A 16450-nucleotide genomic window follows, 5' to 3' on the forward strand; every position below is an offset into this window, starting at 1 on the left:
CAAATAGGCTATGGTAGAACTCGAAGAATTCTTCCTTTTCATAGCTATTTGCATCGTTGTATCTATAGATAAATCTAAAGTGAGTTGCAAGTAAATATTAATGAAAAATTGTATATTAAAATTCCTCAACCAAAGAATTGAAGCAAAGAGTTATATAGGCTAGTAAAACAAAAGAAGTAAGAATTCCAGAGTAAAATAATTTACCCAATTCACATTTTACAACAGAATAGGATTAATAATAATAATACTGTAAATAATACAAAAAGATGACAAATCATTAGATAGTAAACCAAGACAGCCTTTTATTTCTCACCAAGGCTGGAATAAAGTTAAATTCCTAGTCCCTTTACACTTGTTTTTGTAGTTTTCTGTCTCTAAATAAAACCATAACAAAGACTTCTCTTTGTCAAACTGAATGTGGCCAAGCAGTAGTCTGTAGTTAAAGTTGGGAAATAATTCTGTATAAAATACTACTTTAATATTTTCTTTCCATTAACACCTTATTGTCTAATTGTTATTTTGTAACCTTAGGAAATTTGAACCCAAGACTTTTTAAGTGTTTTGTAAATACGATACTAAAAACTACATCTCTAAAGTTTAAAAGGTTTATATGTATGTACACCTCAATGATTTATATATTAGTTATTGCCAATACTTTTTAAATATTTATTTTATTATTTTTAATTATGTTTTTAAGTGTGTCAAAATGGTAGTGTGTGTTTGTGAGTGAAAATTTTAGCATAAGCCGGAGGCATTAGACACCCTGGAGCAAAAATGGCTGAAGGTTGAAAACCACTTGACATGGATTCTGGGAATCTCAATCTAGGCCTCTTGAAGATCAACAAATGTCATTAACTGCTGAGTCATCTCTCCAGTACAATTCTAATTCATTTCACTATCAAATATAGAATAAGAGAGTCAATTCCAGTTGTGTGGTAGACCACAGTTATATGATCAGACTGAAACATTTTATAATCCCAAGTTATAATTCACTTTAAATTATAGCTAAGTGGTTGGTATCAAGCTATAATATACTGTTCCTCCTTATGCGCTTGGCATGTTATTGTCCATTTGTAAATAGCTACACTTCTAATAATTTGATTTTCTAGAGTCCATCTGTATTTGCATTTTAAACAGAGTTTGGGATGTCACTAAAATAGTACTGCAAAGATAACATTAAGTGTCTCGGAATTTCTCTATGTGTATCAAAAAAATAAGCCTTCTAGTGTCATGAGTATTACTCTGCAGTCTCCATAACTTTATCATATTGCAGATAATTAAATGAATTTCTATCCTTCATTAGTTATGGTACAAATATAAGTGAGATGAGATAGTGGACACAAAAAATTTTGTAAATAAATAATTAACATTTGAAAGCCTGGAATTCTGTTAAAGAGTTAAAATTACATTTAATTCTCAATGGTTTTTAAAAATATAAACAGAACCTTGTACAATATACCCAATCTCTGAAAGTTAATAATAAGCTTGCCATTTTTAAGGTGATTTTCATGAATAAGTTGATAGGCAAGTCTGTATTATATGCATATGAAAATATTAGTTCAAGTTAATAAAGCAATAATGAATTCAAGGGAAAGAGACATGTTTTTCCTAATTTTTATTCATCTAGTAAATCTTAGTGCTTAAGCATCAGGGATCAGAAAGCAGTTAACATAGGCACCTAAATGGAAGAAAATGCAAATGTGATCTATTCAGGTGATTTTGAGACTTTATTTTTTATGAAATATCCTCTGGATTAAGCAAGGAGAGGAAGTTGCTTCAAAATAAATTCCAAAGTCTAAAAGAAACTTTCAGATCTAAGTTACATTCTCATTATTTATAGTACACTATGTGGCAATGAGTAAACTCAACTTAAGTTTAATAATCTGACATTGTTAATTTATTGGTGATGATGAGAACATAAATAAAAATGTAATTAGCAAAAAATCACTCTTGAAGCAGAAAAATAATCTAAAATGGTGTTCTTTCTATAGTGGTAGAATCCTGTCACATATTTAAAAAGTCTTTAAAATATTATCTGTAGAAATTAAAGGTTGATGAGAAAGGAAGACTCAGTCTTCCCTGGGAGCAGGATCCCTCATAAGTTATTTCATCTCAAGCAATCATCCCTAAACACATTCACTCATGAGCAACAGGAAATTAAATTGGCAGGTTATATTTATAAATTTGTATGCATACATATTTAATAATAATATTTAAAGAATAAGAGTCTGTGTGTTTGAGAAGTGGAGGTGATATGGGAAGAATTAGAGGGAATAGAAGTGGGAGAAATGATATCAATACAGTATGCATATATGAAGGTCATAAAAACTTAAAACTTAAATTAAAAATTAATTGAGGTTCTAGATAGATGGTCCAGCATGTACTACTGTTCTAGAGGACCTATATTCTGTTCCCAGCACCCATGCTGTGAGACTTAAAACTACCTGTAACCCCAATTCCAGGAGATCTGATTCCCTCTTCTGGTTACTCTAGGCACCTGCACTTCAAGCATATACAGAACAGATACTGATATACACACAAATAAAGCAAAGATAAATCTTGTTTTTTAAGTGTTGAGGTCTGAAAGTAAAGTTAGGACATAGTAAAAAATTTTTTAATCAGAACATAACATTACAATATTGTAATACATGCCTTTCCTGGCACAATTTGAATTTCCCAACTGGCTTGTTACACTTTGTTTTATTATTGTAAAATATTCCTTTAAGAAATGGAAAAAGAAACTCTAGTTTTCCCTATTTGAAGAAAGAATGTGCTTTTTAAAAATATGATATAGGCCTTGTCATACAAGACAAGTAAAAATATATGTTTTGCATGACTGATTTAATTCTCACTCAGGCAATAAAAACCTGTTAAATCAAATGATATAATAGTTCAAAAGAAAAGCACCACTTACTGAAACTGAAATACTTAATTTTAATATATTGTCATATATCACAGCAGAATATTGCCTTAAACACATGGAATGAATCCTTGGGGACATGGCAGTAAATCTTAGAAATTTGTTCATCTGTGAGTTTTTTTTTTCATAAAAATATTAGTCATACAAAGGAGCCAGCATCCTGACAACACTGAGATACAATTAGAATGTGTAATGAAGGAAAAGTTGATAATTTGGAGGATTTGATAATTAACTATGTGGTTATTAAGGTGGAGGTAAATTGTATTTAGTGAATTAAATAAGTATGAGAGTTAATTTTGGGGGTGGAAATGTTCCTGTGTTATTTCAAGGCTTAATAATAAATTATGGAGGAAAGGGATATATACCAAATAGTTTAAAAGGAATGGCATTCATACTATTATTAGTTGTTATAGTAATAATTTGTAGTAATAAGGGTTCACTTTCCAAAATATTTGTATCTTTGTTTCAGTTTATTTTATATTTTTCACTGTAAAATACATTTATATTCCTTTTGAGCATCATTATATTATACCTTTATTAATTGATTAATAATTGTACTATCATGAGTATTCTATATAGTTTTATGATTTTTGCAAGTTTTAGTATATGTCACCATTCTTTTATGTTGCCCAACTTCATCTTATCAAATATTTAATTATTTGTCTTATTAAAACTTTTTCCATTGCATTTATTTGATTCATGTAATAAAGATAGGCTAGCTTCATTACAAAAGCCATGATGTGTGCTCTACTCACCCTAAATTGTCAGTAGATTATTTTCCTTTATTATTTAAAATTGTGGTTTAAAAGTTCTATGACTAATATTTTATTATATGAAATGTTGAACAAGATGTGTTTGTTGTTCATATTCAAATAAATCTACCTTTGTGTATATGTGTTCTTCTTGCATGCCTGTGCACCACATGTATCCAGTGTCCATAGAGGGAAAAGAGGCTGTTAAATATTCTAGAATTGAAGTTAGAGATGTTTGTGAGCAGCCATGTACATTCTAGGAATCAAACCTGGGTTCTCCAGAAGAGCAAAAAGAGTAGCAAATGCTCTTAAACACTAAGCCATCTATCTCTACAGTCTTACTTTTTATCTTGTTGAAAAAGAGATTTTCTTGAGATTATATTCCATATACTTTCAGATTCGCTAGCAATCTATTCAATATGTATCCTTTTCAATTTCTGCTGCATCTCTTCTAATTCTTCATTCTCATTATAAATTATTTGTTTGTTCTTTATTTCTTTTCCGCATCCATCTTGGTAAAATTTTCTGATACTTGATATTGAAAACATATGCATTGTTTTCCTCTCGATTTTATTCAGCTATGCCATTAATTTTTACTTTAATTTTTCTTATTGCTTTTTAAATAGATGTAACTGTTTCCTTTTTAGGCCCATTGATATTCAATTAAACTTGTAATATAAGAACTTAAGTAGTATGAAGTACAATATAAATTGAATCAAGCCCATTCCCAGGTCATATTTCTATTTTCTTTGAGTTGTAAATATTTTGTGATTTATCATATAAATTTTTTCTTCTCTAATAAACTCTCAAGAAGTATGTTTCTTATTTTATAAATATGGATTTTTCTTATTTCTAACTTAATTGCATTATGCTAAGAGAAAGTGCAAATGTATGAAGGTAAGATTTAAATTCTTATTAATAATTTGTGAATCAGCCCTTTGTAAAAACATCATATATTTTCGAATCATTTCTTGCAATATTTTAAATATATAAGTTGGATCAATTGCTATTATTGAAATGTTTTATAAACTTGCTAAGTTTTCATTCATTTAAACCAATAATTGCATGGAACAGTCTTAGATCTCTTAACAAGTTCATCCATTTTTTTTGTTTTGTTTTGGTTTGGTTTGGTTTGGTTTTTCAAGAGAGGGTTTCTTTGTGTAGCCTTGGATGTAGTTTTATACATTTCTGCTTTATCTACTTTAGATGCATAACAGCAGTTGATATGCAGGTAAGTAACTGAATATCAGCATTCTGCATAGAAAGAAAAGATTCCCTGATGCACACTGATTGTCAATTTTTATACCCCAAATCACTGCACCAAGCTATCAGAGATCATTAAAAACTAGGCATTGAAAAGACAAAAGGCATCTCATATTCTTCTCCCAGTACATTTATTTTTTTCAGGATTGTAGCCACCAAGTGGTAGTCACTCTCTAACACACATACTACTTCATTGATAGTTTGCCTCATTAGGGGCCCAGGAAAAAGAAGCCAAGTGACTGTGCTGACAATTCTCTAAAACCATGAATTAAATAAAATCAGTTTCTTTACGAGTTTTGTCATGTTGTTATATATTATAGTAACAGTGACAATAAAGTAAAGCATTGAATACATTCCAGAGAAATGAGAAATGAGCTATTAATAATCCTGAACATATGTTTTTTGAAACATTTAGAATCACCCCACATTAAAACAATGACAAAGTAGAGCAGTGCATTAGAGTAGGCATAAGAGAATATAAGCTGAAGTTAATTGTTGATATTGTTGGCTCACAGAAGACTGAGCTGCTCATAGAAATGTAGACAGTGGTTCTATGACTTCCTGCAGAAATTAGGATTCTAACAGGGAATTGAGCTAGAGGTAATTCTTGTAATATTCTGGCAAAGAATTTCTTTCCGTTTTTGTCCATTGTGGGTTACCTTGAACCTCAAAGAAGATTTGAAACTTGGACTTATTGTACACTGATGGGATTCCTTGGCTTTAGGGACTCTTGGATACCGACTTAAAACATCTTAGTGTTGAGTTGCAATGAGCCTTTGAGGTTGAGGATCATACTGTTATGGTTTGGGGTTTTAGTATTTCCCCAAAAGAAAGATTCATGTGTTAATGATTTTGGTCCTAATATGATAGCACTTCTTAGAGATATGCTGAAAACTTTAGGAGGTAGAAACTAGTTTTATAAATTAGGTCATTGAAGGTGGTTTCTTTATACACACATTTTCCTTTCATCTTACTTCTCCTTCCATTTTCCTTCTCTCTATCGTAAACATACTGTCATGTTCTGATCAAGCATATGAGGCCAAGAAAAAATGGATTGACACCTGTGGAAAAACCACAAAATATTTAATCTTTATTCCAGGTAATTTAACACAGTGGATAAATGAATTGACTTCAATCCATTAAGATCCCCATAGTACTCAAAATGGGTCAGTGTCACATTAAGGAAAAGAAATAAAAAATCTTCCCCTCAGAGTAACTTTATCAAGGGCAAACTCAGATCTGAATACTCTCCTTCTCTCTTATTGTGTCTTTCTGTCTGTTTTATGAGTCTGAATATATCCCTGCCTGAATCTTGCCTTTTGCACGTGTGTGTCCCTGTGTGTGTATGTATGTATGTATATATGTATGTATGTATGTATGTATGTCCTTAATAAATGCTTGTGTTCTGTATTTATTGAGAAGCTCAGAAATCATGAAACTTGGAAGGAATGAGTGATAACTTTACAAAATATTTAAAAATGTTTTTAAAGGAATGAATCTTTATTGACTCCAAGTGATCCAAACACCAAAGAGTACTATAAACAAACATCAAACTGTATCTATAATTTATGGCACACATTTGTTTTGTACGAGTGCTTTCAGTCTATTTCTTGTTTTCAGCATTTATTATCCCAATATAGAAAAACATATGCATTGTTTGTTGGGTCAAATTATAAATCTATTTAGATGATAAAGCTTATTACATGGGAAATCCATGACAAGCAAGATTGGTTCTTATATTGTTCTCTTAAACGCAGGGTACAAAAACAGGCTGAGTATACTACAGGCTATTAATTTAAGTTTTTTTTTACTTTAAATAATTTATTTATATTAAATCTCAATTGTTATCCCCTCACTTGTATCTTCCTGTTCCCTCTCCCTCCCTCTTTCACTCTATTCCCCTCCCCTAAGCCTGTGACAGAAGGAGACCTCCTTCCCCACTAAATGATCACAACTTAAGTCTTAAGTGATCTAAAACTGAATTATTAACTCAGGATGTGAGGAAGTTCCAATATTTTTTAATGTAAGAGATATTTTCACAATAATGCATCACCAGAGACTACAAAAATAGAGAAGGTATCAAAAACAAAGCAATCTGCTCAGGTGGCTTGAAATGGGCTGTGATAAACAGTGAGTCATCCATTAGCCATGGCCATGCTTATCTCCACCACAGGTCTGATCTAGCTCATCTGCTTAGTGTCCAATGACTACTTTGAAATGTAAAACCTGTAAGTTCCCCTTCACTTGCCACACAGAGACATGTCATAAACTTGGGACAAAGTCATAGTACCCTGTGCTCATACTGACTCTTAGAATGATTATTCACTGAATGTGTAAGAAGAGACTTTCAGTTCCTGAAGATAATAAAAAAACATAATGGCTACTTATCACCTAGATACAGCAGGAAACCTTTTTGTCTAATGACCACTTGCTATGCAAATCACACATCTTTGTCTTACACTATATTTGTAATTCCCTAGATAGCACCCCTGGCATTCATTGAGAGGACTTTTCTTTTTGCTCATAGTCTTTCTGATAGGTATTGTTTACTATCCATATTTGTGCTGCCAAGGACTGTATTTTAAAGTTCTTTGTTTCTCCTTCAATTCTAAATTCTAATGTTATGGTTTGACAAGATTGATGTTGTGATTTTGTTGTTTGTTTGTTTTTTGTTGTTGTTTGGGTTTTTTAAATACCAAATCTCTGTACAGCCTTACACTTAACTTGTTTCAACCTCAAGAAGACACAAGAAAGTATTGGGTTTCTTTAAATCCTGTCTTCCTGAAACTCAGTGTTTGTATATCATAATGCCATCATGAATATTCAATGTTAGTTGAATCCAACTTTTTTTTTAACTCAGTATTGAGAATCATTTCAAGAGTAATGACAACATTTATCTCCCTAGAGGAGAACTTAACACCACAATTTTCTAATCCAGTATAATTCCTATCTACATTCTAAATGTTTATCCTTGTATATACAGAGAAGTGTAGCACCTGATCCTCATCAAAGAAATTTCCTTTTGCAGTAGCTATAGATCCCCTACAGCAGAATTCCTACACCAAAGACAAAGAGAACACATTGGAAGACTGTAAGAGTCATATTGTAAAACATGCATTCTTAAAAATTTTGAAAATATAACACAATTTAAGTTCTTAATAGATGACTCAAGTTATAAATTACATTGTTAGATTATAATTATTTTAATAATTTTCTAGCATTAAGTTAAATAACCTTGATTTAAAGAACATGTACAAGATGAGACATATTTTTATTATCTATATCACACAATATGATTCAACAAACAAAAGTTACTTTTGACTAAAAAAAGAAATCTTCATGAACACAACTAATATTATTGTTTATGATTGGTACTTTAACTCTTGAGGCTTAAAGATAAGGGTCTCTTGCTACCTTGATGTGTAGAGAATCAACTTAGAAAATAGTTTCCTTAGAATCAATATATTTGGTTTAAGGTGATGAAGCTATTTCTTACATGATATTTTAACAAAACAGCCTCTTAAATTTATATTGAGCTGGGAAAGTTTGGCATCAATGATGCATATGGTTTAACATCTTCTATTTCTAGTTTAGCTACTTTTGTAAACCCATGGATAATATCCTTTTGATCTTTAGTATCAGCAAAGTCTTAAAGATTCGCAGAGGGGAATAGAAGATCAATATTGGCTTGTAAACTTCAATTTAGAAGTTCTACAACATTATCTGCATGGTTTTAATCAGATAGAATTATCTGTCTTTGTTCTATGTCAAACAATTCGCTATTGTAAATATAAGGGACTGGTAATGAAAGTACCAATTTGAAATAGTCATTATGGCTTTAGGCTCTACATCCTTAAAGAGTGTGAGCTTGCATAATTTTTAACCAGAAGCAATTTTAAATAGGAAATATAATATCAGCCATTAAAAGTAACAGGTAAATTAGTACCAGGATAAAGCCTAATCTATTTTGAATGCCAGATCCATGCTTATAAATTTTGTTGGCAGCTTGTGAAATAAAGAAATGGCAATGACCAATATTTTCATCAAGTATATATCACAGTAGCAGATAAGTTTGTGCATGCATAGAATTTGATGAATTGTTTTCTGAAGAGTAAAAATTATACTATATGCTAAAGAAGTATTTATATGTAACTATGAAACAGTATCTGTTTTCAGTAGAATAGTAGAGTCAGCTCACAGAGACTTTAAGGCTTGTGACTTCCTCCCTCTCCCATCATCTCTCTCTCTCTCCTTCTCTTTCAAAAATTGCTGTAGCAAAGTACATAGCCATAAGAACAAATTATAATTTCAGAATTTATAACATATTTTCTTCTTTTGTTTCTTAGAGAAATAAGTAAAAAAAAAATACAGCTGATATCTCATTTCCACAATGCACTCTTCCTCTTTCCTTGTGTTCATACCTAGAAAGGTCTCTGATAAGAATACAACTGTCAAATGAGTGATTCATACTAATGATAGAGATTGTTTAATATATTCGCACAACTAAGTTTACGATTAGTAATAAAGACGCTTACAAACTGTCATGCTTTAGCTGAAGTTGTACATTGATAATTCAGGGGCTAATGGTTCAGTTCCTGGTGTAAGGGGAAAGGTCACTTCTAAGAGGGGGGGTCCTGAGCCAGGATAACATTGCCTGTGATATAAGACTTGAATAAACCTATGGATACTTGCTTCTAATGTACAACATTTTATGTGATATTGTATTATTATTTTATATTGAAACCAAACAATCAGTATTTTTTTTTAAGGTGAAACATTTTCTAGATTTAAAAAAAACACTATCTTTTGAGCCTCTGAAAGTCTAAAATCACATTTTTTAAAACCATGCCTCATCAAAAATGTCTTAAAACACATATGTAACAGTGGCTGCACAGCCAATATACACCTTCAAAGTCTGACTTTGAGGTCAATACAAATATACAAAACGTAAATGGAGACAACAAAGGTATTTACACAATTTTATTTTTAAAATGATAAAGACAAAATTCCATTTTAGGTAACATGCTATTAAAATCTATGCAAGCTGTCATATCCCATTGGATTTCCATTACAATGTTCAACAAGGACAATTTTTTTAACACATTTTTATTGAAAGATAAAATAATTCATATTACATCTCATTTTCTATCCCATCCAATGCATCCTCCCATTCCTCCCTCCCTCCTACTTTCACCCCAATCCTCCTTCCCTATGACTGTGACCAAGGGGGACCTCCTCCCCCTGAATATGGTGCTAGGGTATCAAGTCTCTTCTTGGTAGTCTGCTATCCTTCCTCCGAGTGCCATTGGGCCTCCCCAACAAAGGGACATGGCCAAATATGGGGCACCAGAGATCCTGTGAAAGTCAGTCCCCAGTCTCCACTTAACTGTGGAGAATGTTCTGTCCCTTGGTTAGATCTGGGTAGGGGTTTGATGATGGTTGCATGTTTTGTCCTTGGTTGGTGCCTTTGATCAAGCAGAACCCCTGGGCTCAGATCCACCCATCATAATGTTCACCATGTTCATAGCAGCCTTATTCATAATAGCCAGAACATGGAAACAGCCTAAGTGTCCATCAGTAGAAGAATGGATAAAGAAACTGTGGTACATATACACTATGGAATACTACTCAGCTATTAAAAATAAGGAATTCCCAAATTTTGTGGACAAATGGATTGAACTAGAAATGATCATAATGAGTGAACTAACCCAGAAGCAGAAAGACTCAAATGGTATATACTCACTTATAACTGGACACTAGCCCAAGGGGCAGGTCCCATCAAAATCTGCACCTACCAAGAAAGTGGGATAGAGATGAGAACATCCTATTGAGACTCTAGGTGAGAAAAATATAGGAGATAGGGAAGTAAGTGGATCCAGAGGGTCCTAGAAACAAGGACAATTTTATCACACCCCAACTTGGGGCCTCCTTGGAAAACAGACCTGAGTAGCAATTTCTTTGAGAAACTTGGAAGCTTTTTGTTTGGGTGATCGGTGTGCTATTCTGGTTCCCAGGGGGAGCTCTCCTGTTCAAATGCTTAGAGGAGAAGAGGATCGAAAAGAGGATAAGAGCGTCCACAGCACTCAATGAAAAGCAGATTCTTGAGAAGGCCAAGAGCCAGTTTCTGGTCAACCGGGCATAGGTCTATGAGACCAAAGATGCACTGTGCCTGGTTCTGACCATCATGAATGGGAGTGATCTGAGGTTTCACATCTACAACACAGGGAATAGGAATGACCAGATAACTACCTGATATTGGAACTCATCTCAGAGCCTAGCTGGAAAATTTAAAACCTGGATTACTCATGGCTGAACCTATCATTTTCATGTAATCCAAGATCATTTCCTGATAAATAAAGAGATATTTCTTGCAAATATATTTCAAATAATTATATGTCTCGAGTGCGTCCATGTTGTTAAAATGATGACAGGTTTTTCGTTTGCTTATTTTATTTTGTTACTTGTTTGTTTATTATGTGTATATGTGTGTGTTGTTTTTATTTTACAATATAGAATGTGTGAGTTTGGAGCTTAATCATTAGTAGGTTTATAGATAGAACTTTCCAACTGTTTTTTTAATTATGGCCTGTTTGCTTCAGCTGCTGGCTTGCTTTGACAAATTGTTTACATATATGTATTATTACATAAACACAAAATGTGATGTCATATAAACCATAAAATAAGGTTTATTTGTCTGAAATGATTATTTTATTCATGAAGTCTGAAATGGATATATCCAGACTAAAATTAGTGACCCTACGTAATTTTCAATATAGGATATAGGATGACATGCAGATATACTTATTTAGAAAGTTGGCAGAAGTTTGAACTTGTATACAGTCCAAATGAGAGAATATATGTGTGTGTGTGTGTGTGTGTGTGTGTGTGTGTGTGTGTGTGTGTGTGTGTGTGTAGCTAAGTATAGATATTTTTATAGAAACTTTCATGTAGTGCCTAAACACAGAAAGTTGAGACATGCCCTACATAAATAGTAAAAAAAGATTTTGTTAGACAAGAGTTCTTAAATTAAGATAGATGAGTATGTAGGATGAAATAGATAATTATTTTGGTAGTGAAACTGAACTAAAATCTGAAGATTATTTAATAAAATAAGATAACACTTATTGGGGTATAGAAATTTTATGGAATATCTTTTAGAAGAACCCATCTTTGTGTATTTGAAGAAGTGAAATCTATGCCTAGGTTGCTCTTTGTAATAGTTGTAACTTCAAAGGGAAAATGTCCAGGTAATTGTAGAGTTTAAATAAGAAAAGACTTGTGAGATAGAGATTATTAATATTTGGGCATCTGTAAAATATTTTTAAATGGAACAACTATTAGAATAGTTTATAATAAATAAATGTAAATATGGGCAACTGTTTAATTAGGAAATGCAATGCTAATAAAGCCATATAAATTTTACCTTATTTCTCTAAGTCTCGCTTTCTTTCTTTAGCAGTGACACACTGGTTAATGAGAAACAGAAGCATTTTGCTGAGCTTCATAATTTACAATGGTCACAAAGTCATTACTACAGTTCCTGAGATAATATTTTTGCTCATTTTCCTAATCTCAAAGTCTGAACAGCAAGATAAGCCTTATAGGAATGAGTTGAGTATAACTAGCACTTAATTACCAATTAGACTCCACTTTGCATTAAAGAAGTCTCTATAATTGTGTGAAACTTGACAATCTGGAAAGTAAAGGGAATATTTATTATTTCACTGTATTTTTGAACTGCGTTAACTTGTTTCCAATTCATAAGAACTCTCAATAGTTTAGAGTTAGTTGCCTTGAGCCCCAATGGAAACTTAGAATTTCATCACTTTTTTTGCCATTTCTTTTTTTTTTAATTTTAAATAATTTATTCAGATTACATCCCAATTTTTACCCCATCACTTGTATCTTTCTGTGCCATTCTTCCTCCCTCTTTCACCCTATTCCCCTCCCCTAGACCTGTGATAGAAGGGGCACCTCCTCCCAACCATATGATCACAGCCTATCAGATCTCATCCATATACCTTGCTTCTGCTTCCTCTGAGTGTCACCAGGCCTCCTTACCAAGGGGATATGGTCAAATCAGGGTCAACAGAGTTCATGACAGAGGCAGTCACTGCTCTCTCCACAAGCATGGAGAATGAACTATCCATTGGCTAGATTGGAATACAGGGTCTAGGTTTACTGTATGCATTGTCCTTGGTTGGTAAAGCAGTTTGTGTAGGCCCCCCTGGGTCCATATCTGCCGTCATTGATAGTCTTCTTGTAGGGTTCCTCAATCCTCTGGGTCCTTCTATCTCCTCATTCTTCCATACCCCTCTCACCCGGAGTACAATAACGAGTCCTAGCTTCTGTTCCAATCCCCCACTGAGAAGACTCCCAGAGAACATCTGTATTGGCCTAATATCCAATTATAGGTGAGTATATACTGCATGTGTCTTTTGGAGTGTGAATTATCTCATTCAGGATGATCATTTCTAGTTCTGTAGGCTCAATTACCTTAACAATTATACTTTATTATGAACTTATTAAAGGAGAGTGCCTCTCTTACAACCTGATAAGCCTAAATAAGAAAGAAAGGAGATTAAGAAAAATTGTTCCTAGGAACAATTCTCCTGGCATAGTCAGCAGGATTTAAGCATACCATCAATTCCACCAAAAGTAGCTGCTGGAACCTGGACCAACTAGAACCTGAAGCCTCAGCTGGAGTCCAAAGCCGTGAAGCTTTTCATGGAGTGGTTCTCAGTAGGAGGGTCTTGTAGTGCAGGAATCAACAGCCAAAACCCAAGTCCTAACAAAAATCCCACCTCCTGTTTTGGGTATATATATATATATCCTCTCAGTCTGTTCAAGGATGTTTTTCAGCTGGCAGCAACCAAGCACCCCATGAAGTGGTTGGACTTTTAAGTGAAAAAACATTCTGCTCTCTCACATCTAAGTGGTAAACATCCTGCTCTCTTCTCAACTCCATATTTGGAATCAAAACAAAAACATGTTTATCTCCCCTTCATAGTTGCATCCAGTTGTCTGCAAATTTCAAGATTTCCTTGTTTTTAATAGCTGAGTAATAGTCCATAGTATCAATGTACCACAGTTTCTTTATCCAATCTTTGATTGAGGGACATCTAGGTTGTTTCTATATTCAGGCTATTAACGAATAAGGGTGTTATGAACATAGTTAAGCAAATGTCCTGGTTTTGTGGTGGCAAAACTTACAGGTATGTGCCAAGGAATGGAATAGCTGGGTCTTGAGGTAGCCCTATTCTCAATTTTTAGAGAAAGTACCAGATTGATTTCCAAAGTGGTTGTACATGTTTGCACTCCCATCAACAATGCAGGAGTATTCCCTTTTCTCTACATCCTCACCAGCATGTGGTGTCACTTGAGTTTTTGATCTTAGACATTCTGATGGGTATATGATGGAATCTCAGAGTTGTTTTGATTTGCATTCCTCTAGACCAGATACTCTAAATCTGTTAGAAGAAAAAGTGGGGAAGTGCCTCTAACTCATTGGCATACAACACAGCTTCCTGAAGAGAACACTAACAGCCCTGGCCCTAAGGCTAACAATTAATAAATGGGGTCTCATGAAACTGAAAAGCTTCTGTAAGGCAGATAACACTGTCAACAGAACAAAGCAACAGCATAGAGACTGGGGAAAGATCTTTACCAACCGTATATCTGACAAAGGGCTATTATCCAAAATATATAAAGAGCTCAAGAAATTAAAAACCACCAAACCAGTAAACCCAATTAAGAAATGGGGGTCAAAGCTAAACAGAGAATTCTCAACAGAGGAAAATCGAATGGATGAGAAACACTTAAAGAAATTTCAACATTCTTAATCATCAGAACTTCAACTTTGTAATAATGCTTAAACCATTAAGACTTCAGGGATATTTTGGCTATGAAATACCTATGAGCATTTGGGGTCAGAAATATAAAGTTTGGACTTTAAGTACGTCCCTAAAAGACTCACATGCTTAGGATTTTGGTCCTGAGTTGGTAGCAGTATTTTGGGAGGATCTGGGTAATTTATGACGTAAGAATTCAATGAAAGAATTAAATTAATGAAGGTGGTCTTTGATGTCATCTTCTCTCTCTCTCTCTTTCCCTCTCTCTCTCTTTCTCATGAGTTTCTTCTACCACACCTCCTCATGACCATGATACTTGGACATTTTGATGTCTGCCAGCACAGTACTGAGATTTCAAGTATATGCCATTATGTGATTTGGGGAAGGGGAGCTCTGAGCATCAAACCTAAGTCTTCCTGCTTTCGAGGCAAACATTTTACCCACTCGCCTATATCTCCAGCCTTTTCATAGAGTCTTGTAAGTGAGATACATAGCAGTAACATACTAATCCATTAGAAGGCATTATTTTTTCCAGTTTTAAAAATTAAAAATAACTTGGGTTATTAATGAAGAAGCAAGGGGAAGTGTTATTTATTTATTGAGCTTTACATTATAAATACTAATTCCTGAAGGCATTATTTTTTTCTAACACTGGCTGATACTAATTGTTAGCACTGCAAATTAATAAGTTTAATTTTATTAAGGCAACGTAAGTACCAGAAAAATGAGTCTAAACATATTTCTAGAGCAGTGATTTTTAACCTTTTGAGAATGAAGGTATAGCGTAATGGCCAAATTTTAACATTGTAAACAAATAAATGCCTCTAGAGTTAATATATCCCAACTTTAAAGTATCTTTGGAATTACACATTTACAGAGTCAGCAATAGAATAGAATATTATAGAAAATTTTTAAAACTGCATTTGAATTTATTATATCAAACCCATTGGCCAGGAAACCTGCAGGTGAACTCAGAGCAGCTGGTGGCAAGAAAACAGTATTCGTCCATACATACAAGAACTAGTGAAGACATAAGAAGTTAGACACACATTTTAAATTAGCTTGTTAATTTGAATAGACCTTTATAACCTTGAAATTTTATCATTATATAAAAATATTTTAATCAGGGTTGAATCATATGTCTATCTATATCAATATCTATCTATCTGTCTATGTAAATATATATATGTATATATATATATCCTGTTGAAAACATACAACTGAATATCTATAAAAATGCATATTAAGTAATATTAGACTTAGTTTTTTCTAAACAGAAATAAAATAATAAAAAAGAGTTAATTATGACTAAGAAGTTTTATAAATGTTGCTTCATACCATATGGTTATCTTATTGAACAATAGACAGTCTGGAGTGAGCAATTGTGATGGCATAGCTTGGGTGTACACAGATCACAGCTAGCAGCTGCCAGGAGCAGAAGATCAGAGTTAGAGATGGGGTAAATACAGATGAGTGCAAGGTGAAAGTAAAGATTTGTGGAGAGGAATCTGTTGCAAGCACATGCTGGCTAGAAGGGATTCTGTAGACAAGCTTCCTGTGTGCCTAGACAGTACCAGAAGAGTCCTTCTCTGTAAGGGCCCCTAAATGTTATCAATACAAGTAAATAGAGTGAAAAATGAGAGAAAGACACACACACGCGCGCA

At 33.4% G+C, this 16450-nt stretch overlaps 1 pseudogene; it reads left to right on the forward strand.

Annotated features, from left to right (window-relative positions):
- LOC127185320 (60S ribosomal protein L26-like) overlaps positions 1-11077 on the forward strand; it is a 39625-nt pseudogene extending 28548 nt beyond the window's left edge.
- The last annotated feature ends 5373 nt before the right edge of the window (positions 11078-16450 follow it).

This window comes from Acomys russatus, chromosome X (assembly GCF_903995435.1).
Source record: "Acomys russatus chromosome X, mAcoRus1.1, whole genome shotgun sequence".
NCBI lineage: Eukaryota > Metazoa > Chordata > Mammalia > Rodentia > Muridae > Acomys > Acomys russatus.